The 5,344-nt window shown below is 38.8% G+C and overlaps 1 protein-coding gene across 1 annotated transcript in view; it reads left to right on the forward strand.

Moving 5' to 3' along the window:
• Positions 1-2,671: 2,671 nt before the first annotated feature.
• LOC103397029 (citron Rho-interacting kinase-like) overlaps positions 2,672-5,344 on the forward strand; it is a 20,149-nt gene continuing 17,476 nt past the window's right edge. Inside the window, exon 1 of the mRNA XM_017042625.2 lies at positions 2,672-3,567. The gene's annotated coding sequence lies outside the window, so the exon portion shown is untranslated. The remainder of the gene's footprint in view (positions 3,568-5,344) is intronic.

Below are 5,344 nucleotides of genomic sequence, written 5' to 3' on the forward strand. Positions count from 1 at the left end.
ACTGATGTGGCAGTCATTGCTGTAAGTCTGCAGACAAATCTATCTATGACATAAAATGTTTATTATTATTATTATTATTATTATTATTATTATTATTATTATTATTATTATTATTATTATTATTATTATTATTATTATTATTATTATTATTATTATTATTATTATTATCATACCATGCAGAGGGACGGGCAACAGGACACGCATCACTGACCAAGGTGTCATCAGCTCTCAGAACCAATGTGTGTTCAGCTTTGATTAGCATACATACATTCTCTGGGTGTGACTCCACAACTGACTTTTATGGTAAATGCAAAAGAAGACACTGAAACCTCAAAAACCAGGATTAAAAAACGGTCCTGGCTTACACTATGACAAGGTCGCAGGCCTCTGATTGGTCCCAGTACAGACCAGTACAGACCAGTACAGACCAGTACAGACCAGTACAGTTGGTGATGGGAGTTCTGACAAATAAAGGATCATTGGATTTGGTTGGAATTCTTTTTTAAAATCGTGGTTAAATCGTATCGTGACTTCAGTGTCTCGTTACTCCCCTAGTGGTGTGACCTTAAACCTGAAACATCATCATCGTCATCGTCGTCGTCGTCGTATGTTAGCTGATCCCGGCTCTTGTCATAAATCAGACGCACCGTGTGATGTCTAAATGTTAAACTTACAGCAAAAAGTTTGCCACATTATAAAAAATGTGCAGGATCTTTTGCGACGAACTTTCTGCTGTAAGCTTAACATCAGTCCTTTTTTATGAACTAAAGATTGTGTAGTTCGCAGACGTCGGAGCGGAATTCAATTTCTTGGACTTTTCGTGGTTCACCTTACGGCCTACTGTATTTTACCAACATTTCAAGCAGCATGACAAAACAAACTGGACATAAGTATGTAATTTTAGCATTTTTCCTGAGGGTGGCAGCACTTTTACACTCATTGAATGGCTGTACCGGCTTAAAGTTCATACTTTAGAATTCATACTATTTTTCTACAGTACATATTATTCTACAGTACACATAATTGTGAATTTTTTTTTATCTAAGAAACTGTATTTTGACCTCTAAAAACATTTTGTACTTGAGAACATGAGTGCAGAGCCTAGAAGAAAGAACCTATTATTAATGAAAGTGATTCAGACGTCATGCTTAGTGTTACGCAACAGTGTAGAAAATGTACTTTTAAACATACATACACGTTTACCTTTTTTAAGTAATTCGTTAAGAAATTAAAAAGTATAGAGCAGTGTGTGTAGTATTTTCTAGTCAATTTGAATATTTTAAAGAGCATATGCCCTGATGCCTGCTTATTTTTGGTCCCTGCTCCATATAAATGCAATTTTAGTAAAAAAAAAATGTCAGCGTTTCCAATTTTCACTTTTACCAAAATGAGCTGAGAGTTTGTGCCTACAACACATATGGCACCGTGTTGCTAGGAAACATCAGCGAGAGGCCTCTGCCTCGACCCACTAGTGGAAATGAAACAGATTCTATACTGATGTAAAAGAATAATCAGTAATGTATCATTACCAGCTCACAATTAAGTTTCACTTGGGAATTTTCATTATTGTGGTAATAAATTATAAAGCTGCAGCAAAAACAAAAAAACAAAAAACACAGCCACAGGAAGATTGTACTTTACGGTAAAATTAATCCACAGCTAAACTGGCAACCCCTTAGGTCTGTCCAGTGAACCTGCAACTCTCTGACATTTATTTTTTCAGTAAATGCTCAGTGATGCTGTTTAACACTTTAACTATGTAGAAGTTGAGGCTGGACTAACCAGTCCTCCACATACACCTCTGAAATCCTGCTGTATTATGTAATGGTGTTCTATTTATAAAACATGACACATATTTTTCTCAGTTATATTTAAAGTCAGGGGAAAATCTGCTTCTCAATTCTGTGCTCCTCTCCTCACCACCATCACTGCTCATATCAAGTGCTGGTCTCATCTCATCTGCAGACGTTATCATGTTATTGTTTTTCCAGACACACATTCCTTCTCAGTTTATTGCAACAGCTTGATCTGAGCTCAGTTATGTCACGGATCCATGACATCAACACAGTTCTTGACATCAGCAAGGACATGAGGAGATGGAGGTTAGATCATCCCAGGATCAGTCTGACCTGCTCTCTGACAACATTACATCCTTCTGAATTACAGTTGCATAAATTAAGCAAATAAAGCTATGATGTTGTTCACTGCTGATTACTGTGACTGACACTGACGTGCAGCAACACGTGTTCAGTACCTTTGTCCCCGCTGCAGTTCACTGTTTCAGGTTTTCAGGTCTTCTACCATCTGTTACTCTCTTATTCTGTGCGTAAATGTGTGTGTGTGTGTGTGTGTTTGTGTGTCAGATTTACACTGACGTGTCACTTGGTGTACTCTAGGACAAACATGTAAATTGAGTTGTTTTCATTTAAGTCGTGACATGAATCATACTGTACCATATTATTTACTATTTAATGGTCTAGTGTGTAAGATTGACAAATACACTTGAGGTTTTCTTCTTGTTTCATATGTAATTTGACTCGTCACATGATGGAAAAACTGAAGTGTTTAGCATCACTTGATTACATTGATTACTGTACTAGGAGTACAGTGATGGAGCACAAAGAACAAAAGTTTACTGTTCTATTCATGTTTGCATAAGTGTGTATTAGTATGTATATGTGTGGTGGTGGTGGGGAATTCGATTGTCCAGGACTTTCCCTTCCTTAACAAAAATATTTCTCTGTCATTATCTTCTTTACCGTTAAGGTAATTTGAATGACTGAAAATAAAATAACTTATATTCTAGTTAAATTTATTTCACACAATTAGAAAAGTTTAAACAACCCTCCTGTAAGTTAGGCCACTATTATTCAGCTGATATGTTACTATTTTATGCTTAAAATATCTTTGGGTCCCTTTTCATAATAAAACCAATTTCCTGAATGCCTTTTTGCGTTAATTTTTTTTTTTTATTTTTTGTTCAGTTTTAGCCTTTTCTGGCCTACCTACTGTGTTGCTATCATTTGACCAACTGCCATTTCCACTTCATTTAGATCTGTCCACTGGAATAGTTTAAGCTTTAGCTCAGTCCTGAAGAAAGGACTTCTGGAGTTTAAAAAAAAAATTCAGATTCACTAAATAAATATGTTAAGTTGGTGGTAATTCAATCTGCCCCTCCCCCAGAACATTTTTGTCAACCCAGCTACAGTATGTAATCAGTAATATGCTGCATTACTCCACATAGTTTTTCTCTTTTCCCTCCCTTCTGTCTCTCCTCTTGCTCTGTCTCTCTGTTAGCACTAATCTCTAGTCGTGCTCACAGTCTTACAGCTTCCTGCCCTTCCATATCCCTCTCTCCCCCTCCGTTCTCTCTGTCTCTCCCCCCTTCAGCATCACTTCTTTTTTTCTCCCCAGTGAGGATGACATCCCTGAGTTTGATGAACCAGCGCAGCTGATTCTGGCTGCTGGCTTCTGAGGGAAACCCCACATGAATGGTTTCACTGGAGCAGGACTTGCCGCATCTGTGGAGGACCAAGTGCAAGACCTGTCATCTAAAGCAACCTCTCTGTAAGTGTCCTCACTGTGTTACTTTGTCCATCAGTGGTTAAATAAAAATGGCATCTTTCAAATACTTCAAACTGTTCCAGTGCATTGTTTCAGCCCTTTCTTAGCAGACTGCACCACTTCTCCCTAATGTTTAGTCTTTGGCACCTCTTAGCTGAGAATTTATGGAGTGCTGAGATGATTAGAGATAAGCTGGTGTTGGTGTATGTGTGCTGATGCAGCTGCAGCAGCAGCAGCTGTGTCAGCTCTGTCAGTGAGTGAACTGCTATTCTTGGTCATGACACTGAGGTGCCGCGTCTTTGTTTCAGCTATCTCTTTATTGGCATGCTTACAGTAGAACTGGTACAGAGGCTCATCGCCCTTGTGGTGTGGTTTCAAACTCCACAGTGTTTGTGTGTAGTTCATAATGACATCATTGCCCCTACTGTACATAATCAATAAGAAAAAAGGTTATTTCTAAGACAAGTTCAGAGCGTGTGACATAACATGGTTTTTTAAAATGATCATGAGTCACTTTAAAGCATCAGGAAACATGCTGCTGTCATGGAAGTGCTGAGAAACAGGAGTAGCAAGGGTGAATATATAAAATAATATATACATATGATACAATAGTCATTAGAAAGAAGTATGACAGCTGAAGACTGTGGTAGGAGGAAAGATCTCTATGGTAACAGCAGATTTAGAGGAAAGGAGAGAAGAGGGTGAATGGAATTGGTGGAATGAATACATAATATAACATGTGAGAAAAGTAAAGGAATTATGAAAGGAAAAGAATGAAAATAAAAGACAAGGAAAAGTTAAGAAACCAGTATATGTAAATGTGCATGAATGGAGCAGTTTATTATTTTATTAACTTTATTATTTAATGTCTTACTGTCCTGAAGAAACCAAAGCTAAACAGTGGGTATGGAAAGTATTCAGACCCCCTTAAATTTTTCACTCTTTGTTATATTGCAGCCATTTGCTAAAATCATTTAAGTTGATTTTTTCTTCATTAATGTACACACAGCACACTATATTTAAAAAAACACGGAATTGTTGACATTTTTGCAGATGTATTAAAAAAGAAAAACTGAAATATCACATGGTGAGGTATACAGACCCTTTGCTCAGTATTTAGTAGAAGCACCCTTTTGAGCTAAGAGTCTTTATGGGAATGATGCAACAAGTTTTTCACACCTGGATTTGGGGATCCTGTCCAGTTCTGTCAGGTTGGATGGTGAACGTTGGTGGATACCCATTTTCAATTGGGTTTAAGTCAGGGCTCTGGCTGGGCCATTCAAGAACAGTCTTGGAGTTGTTGTGAAGCCACAGCCTTCGTTATTTTAGCTGTGTGCTTGGGGTCATTGTCTTGTTGGAAGTTGAACCTTCGGCCCAGTCTGAGGTCCTGAGCATGCTGGAGAAGGGTTTCACCCAGGATATCCCTGTAGTTGGCCACATTAATCTTTCCTTCGATTGCAACCAGTCGTCCAGTCCCTGCAGCTGAAAAACATCCCCACAGCATGATGCCCCCCCTCCCCACCACCATGCTTCACTGTTGTGTCACTGGACTGTATTGGACAGGTGATGAGCAGTGCCTGGTTTTCACCACACATACCGCTTAGAATTAAGGCCAAAAAGTTCATCAGACCAGAGCATCTTATTTCTCACCATCTTGGAATCCTTCAGGTGTTTTTTTAGCCCATGCGGGCTTTCATGCGTCTTGCACTGAGGAGAGGCTTCTGTCGGGCCACTCTGCCATGAAGCCCCGACTGGTGGAGGGCTGCAGGGATGGTTGACT

This window comes from Cynoglossus semilaevis, chromosome W (assembly GCF_000523025.1).
Source record: "Cynoglossus semilaevis isolate Cse_v1.0 chromosome W, Cse_v1.0, whole genome shotgun sequence".
NCBI classification, from domain to species: Eukaryota; Metazoa; Chordata; class Actinopteri; order Pleuronectiformes; family Cynoglossidae; genus Cynoglossus; species Cynoglossus semilaevis.